General features: G+C 37.2%; 1 long non-coding RNA gene across 2 annotated transcripts; it reads right to left on the reverse strand.

The window, feature by feature from the left end:
* Positions 1-488: 488 nt before the first annotated feature.
* On the reverse strand, positions 489-12,920 carry LOC138893316 (uncharacterized). 2 transcript variants are annotated; one of them, XR_011408567.1, is made up of 4 exons: positions 12,363-12,920; positions 7,248-8,200; positions 7,042-7,129; positions 489-768 (listed from the first exon to the last, which is right to left on the reverse strand). It is a non-coding gene; the product is annotated as an uncharacterized lncRNA (long non-coding RNA). The 2 variants fall into 2 exon arrangements; XR_011408568.1 differs by lacking the exon at positions 7,248-8,200.
* Between the last annotated feature and the right edge of the window lie 1,152 nt (positions 12,921-14,072).

Below are 14,072 nucleotides of genomic sequence, written 5' to 3' on the forward strand. Positions count from 1 at the left end.
TTTGAAAAGGGACTAATTTATTTAATTTTAGGAGTTGCTGTTTGGAATTATTTATTAGGGTGTTCCAAGTCACCAATTTTATTTAAAATCCCAATTCAAGGAAGTTTTGTTCTTATTTATGGACCGCAAAATACAGAAGACTGGGTAAGGAATTCTATTAACCTGGAGAAGGTGTGAGGCACTCGTAGATTTCATGATTTTATCACGGTCGCTTTTTACAAATTACACTTGGTTTAGTTTATTCGGATTATTACATATTTTTAGGAATTGTGTGTCTTTTTATTTTTTATACCGCTTTTAATTACGTATTTTAGATATTTATGGAATTTATCTTGAACAAGCCATGTTGTCGTGCACTTGTTGTTTTACATGTATTGAAAATCATGCCACATGTACATACCCATGACTTTCAACACGTTTATTATTGTTACGACCTAAAATCTAACTAGTCGTGATGGCACCTAACCCCAACCCGCTAGGTAAGTTAATTAACAATAAACCAATTCCAATGAGATTCATTAAGAGAAGTAATGATAATACAACTGTGTTTTTATACAAAAAATTCCCAAGGACTGGTAGTACGAATCATGAGCTTCTAAGATTTAGAGTTTACAAAGCCGGTATAAAATAAATACATCATCTGTTTGAAATATACATGAACAGATTAATAATTCTAAAGCTACAAAGAACAAAAGGCAGAAATGACCAGAACGCAGGTACGTCTTCAATGCCACTCCCTCCATGCACAGCAACATCAACATCAAAAATCTGCACGCAAGGTGCAGAAGTGTAGTAAGAGTACAACCGACCCCATGTACTCAATAAGTAACAAACCTAACCTTAGTTTGAAAGTAGTGACGAGTTGGGACAAAGGTTGAAGTCCAACACCAATAGCCTACAACAGTTTATAACAATATAATAAAAGTGATAAAGGAAATAACTAAGAGATATGATGCTCAGCTCATTCACAGTTAAGGAAAATAGTCATGTTTTTCATGTATAAGGAAGAAACTCCAACTGAAGTGAATCCAGAACCATGATGGTAACTGGATTGAGTCGCAAGAACGAATGGCTGACGCAGCATTCGAATTTTTTCAAAAACAGTTCACACAAGAAGCTGATCATACAAGGTCTGAGCTTCTTAACAATGTACCCTCAATGGTATCTTGTGATCAAAACATAGAACTTTGTAGAATTCCTACAATAGAGGAGGTAAATGCAGCGGTTTTTGCACTGAGCGGTGAAAGTGAAAGTGGGCAGATGGTCTCACAGGCATTTTCTTTCAAGAATGTTGGGATATAATAGGGGAAGACATACATGCGATGCTGAAACTATTTTATGGAGGAAGTTCCTTACCTAAGTCACCCACACAAATCTTGTCTTGCTACCAAAAAAATAACAGGTTCAAATATTTAACGACCTAAGGCCTATTAGCTTAAGCAATTTTGTAAATAAAGTTATCTCCAGAGTTGTTCATGATAGGCTGGAAAAAATACTGCCTTCTTTGATCTCTTCTAATCAGTCAGGATTTGTCAAAGGGAGAAGTATATTTGAAAACATTTTGTTAACACAAGAGATTGTTACTGACATAAGATTAAGGGGAAAACCTGCTAATGTAGTTATCAAACTTGACATAGCAAAGGCTTATGATAGGGTCTCATAGAAGTATCAAATGCATGTTTTGAGGAAAATGGGATTTGCAGAATGCTTCATCAACATGATAAGGAATTTAATTTCCAACAATTGGTATTCTGTTCTGATTAATGGTCAAGCATCAGGATTCTTTCACTCAACAAGAGGGGTCAAGCAAGGAGATCCTCTCTCCAGCCCTGTTCATTCTCTCTTCAGAGGTTCTGTCTAGATCGTAAATAAACTATTTGAAGACACGAGATTCAAGGGCTTTGGGATGCCTAAATGGACTGATCCATTAAATCATTGGCATATGCAGACGATACTATAATCTTTTCCTCTGCTGACCCATACTCTTTAAGGAAAATTGTAGAAGTTTTGTCCAAGTATGAGCACACCTCAGGCCAAATGATCATGGTGGAATGCAAAGTGATGTCCTAAACTAATGCCATTATATCAGGTAGCTCCAACTTTAATCACATGGGAACTTTGGAAGAGGAGAAATATGATGAAGTATGGTGGTGCAATTTCTTGCAATAGGGTGATTCATGAAGTGAATAAGACTTTATATTATCTAGCAAGGATGAGGTACTCATGGCTGTCCAGAATTCCTCCTCTATGGTCAGATATGATCAGCTTCTTTGAAGGCTACAAGCCATATGTGGGGACTAAGACAGTTACCTGGCAGCTTCCTTATGAAGGGTGGTTCAAATGCAAAACTGATAGTGCATCAAGAGGCAATACTGGTCCAAGCTCATAAGGGTTTTGTGTTCGAGATCATGCTGGCGATTTAGTGTTTGCGAAAGCACAGGAGATAGGAGAGACAACTAACTTAGTGGCAGAAGCAAAGGTAATTGTGGAGGGGTTGGCATACTGTGTGGAAAAGCAACTACATCCACTGATTATGGAGACTGATTCCTTAGTAATGAGGAAGTTAATTGATGGCAAATGGGCAACTCCTTGGTGCATAGGTGCTGAAGTAAGGAAGATCAAGCATATAAAGAACAACTACAATGTTGTCTTTCAACATTTACTAAGGGAAGGGAACATTGTTGCTGACTTTTTTGCTAACCTAGCTTTCACTTTTGCAGGTACACACACATTTCAGTCATTTAATGAATTGCCAAGTGCAGAAAAAAAACTGATCAACATGGACAAATAACAAATTCCTAACCTTCGGATTAGGATTGTGAAGAGAAGAGAACCTGATTAATGAGATCAACATATAAAACCTTGCCTTGTTTCTTAGAAATTATGGTGTCTCAACAATACATGCAAGATCTCAAAGAAAAGTAGGCTAGTAAAACTCCACCAACTAGCATTCCTAATCATGCAGTTGTTCTCACTTGTATGGTGTACATACTTGGTTGGTTATAATTATAGCTAGCATTGCACAACACCAGACTATAGGGGATCTGTTGCAACCTCCTGTAAATGCTTGGCAGCAGATACCAAAGACCTGCACTGCCTCTACAAAGTCATAGTGGTGTGATTATTGTTTTTGTCTCTCTTACTTTACTGGGCTATACACCAGTTGAAGAGTGTAGATGCTTGAATAGTGTAAGCTAACTGAGGCAATATCATTGTCAAATTTTTTTTGCACTTCTCCAGGGTTTTAAACAGATTTCTGTTGTGACCATTTTGCTCTCAACAATATGTTGGCATGAGGTTATAACAAATGTTGAATCTGCAGGTCGAATACATGCCAACTGAAGGGTGTAGATGCAATAATCTGGGAGCACAGACACATTTCATAAACTTGTTCGCTACGTTTTGCAGGATAACAAGATCAGAAAACTGAGGCAAAGACTAGTCTCATACAGATACCAAAGGATGCCATATTTGCTTGGTTATAATTGTTTTATCTCACTCTACTGGTCTTACATACATAATGCTTGAAGGGTGTAGATACCTGAGTAGTGGTGACTGTAATAAGCCTGGCTACAGCATAATGCTCAACCAGCACTGCTTCTGCATAGAAGACAATCAAGAACTAATTAGCCTTCAGCAGAACCAGTATTACTATGCCAATTGGAGTTGCCAATACTTAGTGCTATGTGGGAATGACTTGAAGATAACCAACAAGAGAGTCACAATCCAGCACCAACAACATCCCTCATCATCATCAAAATTATCAGCACACACAAATCCTGGGAGCACAATTTTACACCCTAACTTGGTTGTTTCATGTTGCAGGTATCAATAACAGGATCAGAAAACTGAGGCAAAGAATAGAGGCTCAACCTGCACTGCTTTTGCACAGAGAACAATCACAAAATTGATTGGTCTTCAATGTCTGGCTGCAAGTTGAAGTTGCCACTGCCTTTTGCTATGTGGGAATGATTTAAAATGTTTGCTGCTTCCCAGAGGATAACAAGATCAGAAAACTAAGGCAAAGACTACTCTCATACAGATATCAAAGGATGCCATATTTGTTTGGTTATAGCTGTCTTCTCTCAATCTACTGGGTTTACATACACAATGCTTGAAGGGTGTAGATACTTGAGTAATGGTGACTGTAACATGCCTGGCTACAGCAGAATGCTCAACCAGAACTGCTACTGCACAGAAGACAATTAAGAATTGATTAGTCTTCAGCAGAACCAGTATTACTATGCCAATTGGAGTTGCCAATACTTAGTGCTATATGGGAATGACTTGAAGATAACCAACAAGAGAATCACAATCCAACACCAACAACAGCCCGCATCAATCAAAGTTATCAACACACACAGATCCTGGGAGCACAATTTTGCATCCTAACTTGGTTGCTTCATGTTGCAGGTATCAATAACCGGATCAGAAAACTAAGGCAAAAAATAGAGGCTCAACCTGCACTACTTTTGCACAAAAGTCTATCACAAAAATGATTGGCCTTCAGCATAATCAGTACTGATGTTACAATGTCTGGATACTAGTTGAAGTTGCCACTACCTTTTGCTATGTGGGAATGATTTAAAGATAACCAATAAGAGCATCACAAACAAGCACCAACAACAACCTTTCTTCACCATTCACCACCCAGTCATCTTTGAAGTTTTCAACACACACAGGAACCTGAGAGCACAACACTACATCCTAACTTGTTTGCTTTATCTTGCAGAGTTCATAGACAGGATAAGACTGCTTTGGAAAGTATACAGAGGGGTGTTGGCAGTACAAATAATCAGTAGAATACTGGTTCAACACAACATATGTTTGCTGCTCCTCTGAAAACTTTTAATGCCTATTGGTGCTAGCATCAACTCCCAGAGGTATTAGCATATTGCAATGCTCATTATGGGAGTCTCTCAGCACATTACAACAACCAAATATCAGCAACACAGATGACAACACAATCAAGCTACATAGATTATTTTCAATCTGATTAAAGTGGTCAACAATTTGCTGTACATACACAGAAACAACACAGATATCAGTACAAGTCAGGATCAGAAAAATGGAAGCTATCCTGCTATACATCATAAGCAATTTGACTTGGACATCAATCATATGCACATACACAGACAGTTATCACATGGCCTGAGCTTGACTACTATGTATTACTTGTGTGATGTTAGACCATCTCTCAGTGGTATTAGTATGTTATCATGCTCAGTCTGGGGGTGGTGTAACACTATACAGAACCATGGAGTCAAGCAGCCATCTCAGTGATATGAATTATACTAAATGTGATTGCATTTATACACACTATATGGATGCACATGACAACCTCTTTGTGTATTATTTATTGGAACTGGTATATCAAACTGAGGATACCTACTCACATGAAATACAAGGAAAACTATTGCTTACATCTATTTTTGGGTATTGACAGTATAGTGTCATATCATTATCCAGTGGTATTAGTGTGCATGCATGCTCAATCTGGAGATGAAAAGACACTATATTGTCTTCATATATCAAGCTGGCAGCTCTGTCTCTAGTAAGTTTTCATCTCAAATTCATGCTCAATGTATCAAAAATGATGCTGGAATTTTCAGCCCCCAGAACACAATGTCCAAAATGCTTTGCTAGACAACTACTGGATTTAAACATACCTACTCCTTGGATTGCAACAAATGACGCCTGGTGAGAGCTTTGTAGGTGTTACAACAAATTGTTGGCAACTGGTGTGTACATTCACAATCGTTGGCAATACTTGGATGCTTCAAATTACTAGCCTTGTAGTTTTCATAGTTTATTACGTTACTTCTACTTTGCTTTGTTGGTAGGTAATTTAAACATTTTGTAATTTTTACCCAGTTGGGGATTTATTATATATAATAGCTACTAGGGTAATAACCTAGTAGTATATTTGCTAAAAAAAATAGGAAAACCCCAATCCTTCACCGAAATCACCAAAATATGAGTAAGTCAGAAACCTTTGATTTTTCCCAAAAACTTTCAACAACAGATAAGATGATTCAATTTCAGATAGCATGAGGAAAGTACATCTCTATGACTATAAGTCAATGTGCATGTGAAGTCATAAATGTCAAAAAACTGTGTAACATGAGGAAATGCATCTCTATGCCAGCATGTCAAGTATGCATGTCAGATGCAATGTGTCACGATGATGAACTCATGTACTCACACTCTTAGAGTACTCAATATCACGGTTTCACACTCCCATTCATCACGCTCAATCACTCTGCACACTCAGTCACTCAGCACTATTCATGTTAGATCCAGCCCAAATGCTAATAAATCCTGTTGCGGCACGCAGCCTGATCCCATCGTGAATCAATAACAACTGCGCTCACTGTGGGTGTGCAGACTCCAGAGGAGAAGATCCAGCCCAAGCGCTATAATAAGCCAATCATGGCATGAATCAATAAAGTCTATTGCGGCATGCAGCCCGATCCCATCATGAATCAATAATACATGTTGCGGTGTGCAGCCCGATCCTATCATGAATCAATAATACCTGTTGTGACGTGCAACCCGATCCGATCAATATCACTCACAATATGGCTCTTAGGCCTCAACTCAGTAATCAATCTCTCCAGTCTCTCAGGCTCACAATGTCATGAAAATCAGCCCAAAAATGATGATATGCAGTATCAATAAATGACAACAGATATTGAGATATGATATGCAAATGAATGAGTATGACTGAGTATGTAATTGTAATGTAAGCAAATAACTCAACAGCAGAAATGATCTCAATGGGTATCAACAGGATAAGCATATAGCCTAAACATGGTTTATAACATGGATTACAGCTTAATTACTCTAGCACGTAGAAATTTCATGAATAGATGCAAGATTAGGTCACTACACAGTACCACAAAATCAATCGAGTCATAATTCACACGGTGCACGCCCACACGCTCGTCACCTAGCATGTGCGTCACCTGAACACCAAATACATATCAAGTATATTCAGGGGTTCATACCCTCGCCACCAAGTTTAGAAGTGTTACATACCTCGAACAAGCCAAATCCAATACCGAGCAAGCCAAACAATGCTCCAAAAATGCCATCACGCGCGCATCAACCTCTGAACGACTCGAAACTAGCCAAAAGCAATTCAAATACATCAAAAATGCCTAAGGAAATAAACATAATCGATAAAGGTGGAATCTTTAATCAAAAGCTCAAAGTCAACCAAAAAGTCAAACTCGGGCCCGCACCTTAGAACCCGATAAAACATACAAGATCCAACAACCCATTTGATTACGAGTCCAACCATACTAGTTTCACTCAAATCCAACTCCAAATCGATGTTCAAAACTTAAAAAATCACTTTATGAAATCTTAGACAAAAACCCTCAATATTCTCTTTGAAATCATCAACCAAATGTCAAAAACGAGGATAGATTCATGAACTCAAGTCTGAATAACCTGAAAACCAAAACCGACGATTCGCACAAGTCATAATACATCATAAAGCTTGTGCTTTGGTTCAGATCACTGCTTACTTACTTGACTTGCCCCTTTTTTTAAGCAAAGAGGAAGTTGTGCAAGCAAGCAAAGTGGAATCTATTAGAATAGATGTTGCTCAAGACATCAAATAGCTGAACGGAATACAAATGCTGAAAATAATTGATCGGGTTGTTACAATTATTATGTTTAGAAGTGACTGATCAAGGCACGTAATGTCACAACACAAACTGATGGGCCGCGACGGGCACTCGGTACTTTACTCAACCGAGTACCAACATAACTTATCTTTATTATTACATCATCATAGGTAAGTGGGCCAGAAGGGGCGTCATGAGATAAACAGAATAAACATGAGGGAATTGCCCGACATAGAACGACCCAACCTGATATAAAAACCCATATACGTGACATACGGGCCTATAAGGCCAACATGATCATTTATAAACTCAAAACATAGGCCGACAAGGCCATACAAATACCCGTACATATGACATCTGTCTATAAGCGTCTAAGAATACATAATTGTCATAAAGGTCAGGACAGAGCCCCGCCATACCAATCAATACATGTCCTAATGATACTAACCAAATAGCAACTCCGGAGCAAATAGAGTGCACCAATATATTCTGCTGAGCTGATAGCCTACTTGGAGGGCTCTCAACCTGTCTATAAGGACCTACGGGCATGAAACGCAGTGTCCCTAGGCAAAAGGGATGTCAGTACAAATAATGTACCGAGTATGTAAGGAATGAAAATCAGTAAACAATAAACATGAGAGAAACATGGAGTAAAAGACTCAACATGTATATCTGAATAGCTCTGTGAATCATTTAATACTTATAATGTTATGCATATATGTATAAATATCATACCATGCATGGGTATATGCGTTCATAACATCATCAAGCCTCTGAGGGTATCTCATCATACCATTTCGGCCACTGTGAGAAAATCATCAACGTATACCAGTTGATCAGGTGGTGGTGCATATATAACGCCGTAACCTATTCCTATATCCCATATACATATTTATACATATATATATGCGTATATAATGCCATCTGGTCATGGGTCAATGTACATGTATAAATAAATGCAATGCATGAGAAGTACATCAATAAAATCTCTCGGAACGTCATAAGACCATTATGTCTCTGATTAATATCATGAAATAAACTTTATCAACTTATGTATTTTTTGAGACCCATGAACAGATGATAGAGTAATATGACACATGGGGAATCAATGACATAAGCATCTCTAGTATTTCTATGAATAGAGTCATTTATGGAAATGGTATATTTGCTCGTTTCATTTGTGTCGTATAGATAATGCCAAAAGAAAGAAGGGATAGCCTTAGCATACCTGAACCGATTCTCTGGACAATTCCTTTAACACCATTGATTTCGACAACGCATAACGACGGATCAAAGTAGGGAAATATCTGTATGATATTCTTGAGAAAGATTGCATCGTACTCCCTTGTAATTGCCAAATCTCACGTTTTGATATATGGCCCTCACGTTCCTAAGACTTATAGTGGCTTTCCTTTGTTAAATGTGTATGTGATCTCGCATGAATTGTTGAAGTAACTCACATTACTATTGTATTATGTGGTCTTGTATGAATTTCCAAATCCCCTCCTTTCGCTCTTGGCTTTTCCTTTCTATATAACTCCATTACCAAATGAATCTTGTTGTTAATTGAATATAAGTGTAGGAATGACTAGTATAACTCCCTTTCTACGTGTTTGCATGGAATGGATTAGGATATTATCCATGTGTCATCTTAATTCAATGGTCTAAAGGCAAGAGTCACTTAGTTTGAAGGGGGAGCTGCCACTTAATGAAATTTAATTCTTATCCAATATATCCCTAATTAATTAGGTAATATCCCATTACCCAATAATTAACCAATTACCCACATAATTAAGAATTATCTCAACTTACTTAAAATACTACTCACTTTTAACACACCTTATACACCTTACTATCATGACCATGTGGTACCTTGTATGGTATTAGTCCATAAATACCGGGTATTTTAGCTCGGGCCGTATTTTATCCCAAAATGTCAAACTTCGACGAAAATCGTTTTTCTTCAATTTGCTTACCCTCTCACCTTCACGAATTTACTCATCACTTGTTCAGAATAGCATAATGCTTATAATCTTAAAATAATCTCATTCCCGAACTTACGTCGATTAACTTACGACGAAACATTAACGTACTAAAAATGCGGGATGTAATATCTTATTTCCGAGCTTTCATCAATTTACTTATGGCGTACTTTTACGTACGAAAATATGGGGTGTAACACGTAAATGCACACTTGAGTTTGGGTTTTTGTGTCATTGTCATGTCACAGAAACCATACCCATAACCATGATGATTCATTATTATTTCGTACCTAAAATCATGCTAGCGATATTTACGATTATTCTTCCCAAGGTTTGAGGTTATTGTGAGACCATGGGTTATGGAATTTATTTGCAAATCAATTGCATGATTCAGATACCTTAAGATTACTTATGAAAGGGGATTTCTATGTTGTGGATTCAGTGGTAGCTCTTGAAATGTTCTACTCTTCCATTTTAACAAAACTTTGATTCAATTACTTAAGTGCTCAAGCTAAGGAAGAAATGATTCAAAGATGTTGGGGGGAGCATTTCGTGCTTATAGAGTTTTGAAATTAGTCCAACCTATTATAAAGGCAGTCCTGAATGACATAGCGAATGGAAATCATTATTATTATATGGCTATCACACTACGATTAGTAAGGAGAGCGAAATATTGGGCTACGATCTCCATGAATTGGACAACAGAGAACAACTGAGCTTAAATAGAGAGCCCAATTATGTCCAACTCTGTGTCTTTCGGATTTATACCCTTGCAAGGTAAGAGGTCCCCATCAGACCTTCAAAATTACTGGGCCACCACAAGGGCAGGGGCCTGAAGCCCAGTTATCTCCAAACCACAAGACCTTCACACCTGCACGCTTACCCCTTTTAAATTGGGTCGCAGGTCTAAGCGCCTCTCATTTAGCCAATGTTCTATTGCCTTGCAATTTTAACCACTTTGCATTTAGAACTATCAATAAAAAATGCACATGAAGAGATCTATTATTACATATAGCAACGAATCCATTACTTATTAGCTTCTTTATTGAAAATTACTAATTTACATGTTACTTGTAAAAATGAGTATCGATTAAATTTATCTATTATAAATATTGCCATTAAATTCAAACCCCTAAACACAGGATGCTTCAGCATTTCATTACGCGAGCCCCAAATTGTAAATCAACCGTAACGTCAGTAATCATCTAAAAATCTTTGGAATCTGACCATGCTCTGATTCATGTTTTGAGTGTAGCATATAGGTTTCTCAAATATTGACCCAATGATCAAATCATATTGAATTAACCCTTGGGACACTCAGAAGTTCCAAACAACGAGAAAGTCACCAGGTTTTCGACATCCATGTGTTTCAACATCATTCAGCATGAATACATACATTATAGAGTATATTTAATTAGGTATTCATCATGAGCACTCTAATTTTAAACATGATATACCAACAGAACGGTCATACTCTTATGCAGTTCAAACATCATATCATGAACCAAAGCTGAAATTGAGATATACAACCTAAAATTTTACCAGATCAACACATATTGATTAAAGATAAATATGATACATAGTTGTGAGTATTTACCTAGTGTGCAGCTAACGATAGGAACAAAAGCAGTTTCATGGAAAGGAATGGAGCTCTACTTTATAAATATAACAGCATCAATTAATGCTTAAACCTCAGATTCAGCACTCAAATGCCCGAAAATCAATACTTTCAGTGTTTGAAAAAATCCAAAAGAAGAAAAAGCCTTAAACCAGCGATGATTAACAGATCTTGCTCTCCCTCAAGACATGTTTTTCATTCCTGAGATCTATATCTTGAAATACATGTCTGTTGTTTCAACCTTCTTTTTTTCTCTTTAGCTAATTTTATAATTTAGTGTTGTTTCTTAGCTACAAGAACTCTAAATTTTTAGCTGAATACTGATGGTAGGTTGTTCAACCTTTACCCCTAATGAAAGGAAATGTGGCTATTTATAAGAAGGCATTAGGGTTTCCTACTTTGGTGCTCAATTTTCTCTTCTACCCTTCTCCTTATCGGATCACATATTTTCAGACAATGAAATTATACCAACCTTCACTTTCTAGCAACTTCCTCAAGATTCTCTATATTGAAATCCCTCAAATTCCCCTTTAATCCTTCTAACTTATCCATTTTCAGCTCATTTGGTACTCTTCTTGAAGTTTCTCGCTGACTTTTTCTTAGTTCTTTTCCCTTTTATACCCTTAATAAATTTCTTAATTTACCACCCCCAATTCAATCCCTTATCCACAATGAGCGGATAGGTGAGGATCTACGTAGGTCATAAAACTTGGGCCATGCCAATAGCCCACAATAGGCCTATACCCTTCCAACCAAAAAGCACCCAAACCAACTCTCCAATCTGGTAGACCCAAATTAATATACAAACAATTAATATACTAACTTAATAAATTGGAAGAGCAATGGGAAATTTATGAAAGAAAAGGAAAAAATAGAATTAGAACACTAATTAATCATGTAACTAATCATGAATGCAATTAATCAACAAAACCGAATCGAAAAGACTATATGAAAGGAGGACATGCCATTCGACGCGACTAAACAGACCAAAAACCACTTGCTCAAATTAAACATGAATTATCAAACGTGAAACTAATTCTATTAAGATGATCATGCGGAGACCACAAAAGAAAAATGAATGAAAAAGAGAAAGAAGAAGACAAACATAAAGGTGAAGAGATATACCTCTCACTACTCAAAACTGACCGGAGAAATCAAGTTTCGGCCGGCTGGGGTCATTGTTATATGATCACTGGTTTGGACTTTGTAGTCTAGCCAGTGATATATGCAACAACGTCCGATGGCCAAAAGAGTAAAAGAAGAAGGTTTTAAAGAGACATGGCTGGTCAACGACCAATTGACCATCACCGGCCACTATGAAACGACCCAATCCCAACACTGATAAAAATATCTCGGTGAAATCACTAAAGTTTTATAGGTTTTGTGATTGTCGGAGCTTTAGTGAGGGGTGAAATTGGAAAAAGGCAGAGGGGTAAGGGTTTTGCATTCTCAGATCTTCTAATCGAAATAATTGGGATGTTCTTTGAGGAAACTATGGGTGAATTGGACCTGAGACGAGGACAGAGATTATGGGGTTTTAACTGGGGGCTGTTTGGAGATTTTCACTGGCGAAAAAAGGCGCTGCCTCCGGTGGAAGTGAGGCGAAGGGCGGCAAAAACGATTTCTGGTCGCCCTAATTTCTAAATTGAGGTGGAGAGATTTGGGGATAGGCTCAAGTGTGATAAAAATTTGATTTTTGAAACTCATCTTTTAATAAAAAGAGTCTAACACAAAAATGATGTAGTTTGGCAATGCTACTACGTCGTTTTGTGTTCAAGGTTAAAGGGTCTGAAATCGGGTAAAGAGCAGGTGGGCTGGGCGGAATTTTGAAGGCAACTAGGCCACGAATTAACTGGCCCAGACCATGTTTAACACAAATCATCCTCCCTCCCCCTTCTTTCTTTTGCTTTTGCAAATATTCCACTCGTTTAGACTTAAAAAATTCTAATTAATCTCTCCTTGCACTTTTAACATGTTTTATCTAATTCCGCACTATCCATGAAAAACCTAAATAACCTAGTTTATTACTTAATTATGCAAGATAAAATCCTAAAATATAACTAAAGTGTCACTAAATGTTAAAAAAACTATTAAAATGCACACAAAAATTCAAATAGCATTCTGATAATCCTATAAATATCAAAGCAAATAAAAGACTACCTTACATGGCATTTTTAGGAGAAATTTAGATAGAGAGCAAAATTATGCGCTCACAACATTCCCTCTTTGCTCGAGAACATAAAGAGTTTTCAAGCAAAAATAAAGTGAACATTGTGATTAATTTTTGCCCGTTGAGTACTTCGTGGGAAGCATTTAAAAAATTTTGACCGAACCTTGCTTCCGAGGTTGCCTACATATCCTTGGCTATAAAAAAATTATGCCAGTGTAGTTCTGAAAGCTTTGGTAACCGGACTACCGAAGAGATGTGAGTTACTAATGTTGTTGTTGTTGCGCTGAACTTCTTATTACAAAAAAATCAAAATCAAAAGGAAATCAAGTATGCCTATCAGTTACGAGTTACAAGATTCATATCTATAAATTTTCCGACACTTGTTCTTGAGTCTTGACTTGTTCTTCATGTAGACTTCAACTTGAATCTTGATGCTCCTTTGCTATAGGTGCTAGTTCACACTTTGCAGGCTTCTTCCTTGGATCAAAAATGGAGGAGGTGATGCTTACCTCAAGACAGAGTTTGAAATTATCAAAAGAAAGGAATTCTTAGTCTAGACAAAAGAGAGGAACAAGCTCAAACATAAGAATGAAAATTTCTGCCCCAGTTTTCACTACGAAAATTTCGTGAGTTATTGTGAAAAAAATTCCACACTACTTTTATTG

This window comes from Nicotiana tomentosiformis, chromosome 6 (assembly GCF_000390325.3).
Source record: "Nicotiana tomentosiformis chromosome 6, ASM39032v3, whole genome shotgun sequence".
Classification (NCBI taxonomy): Eukaryota; Viridiplantae; Streptophyta; class Magnoliopsida; order Solanales; family Solanaceae; genus Nicotiana; species Nicotiana tomentosiformis.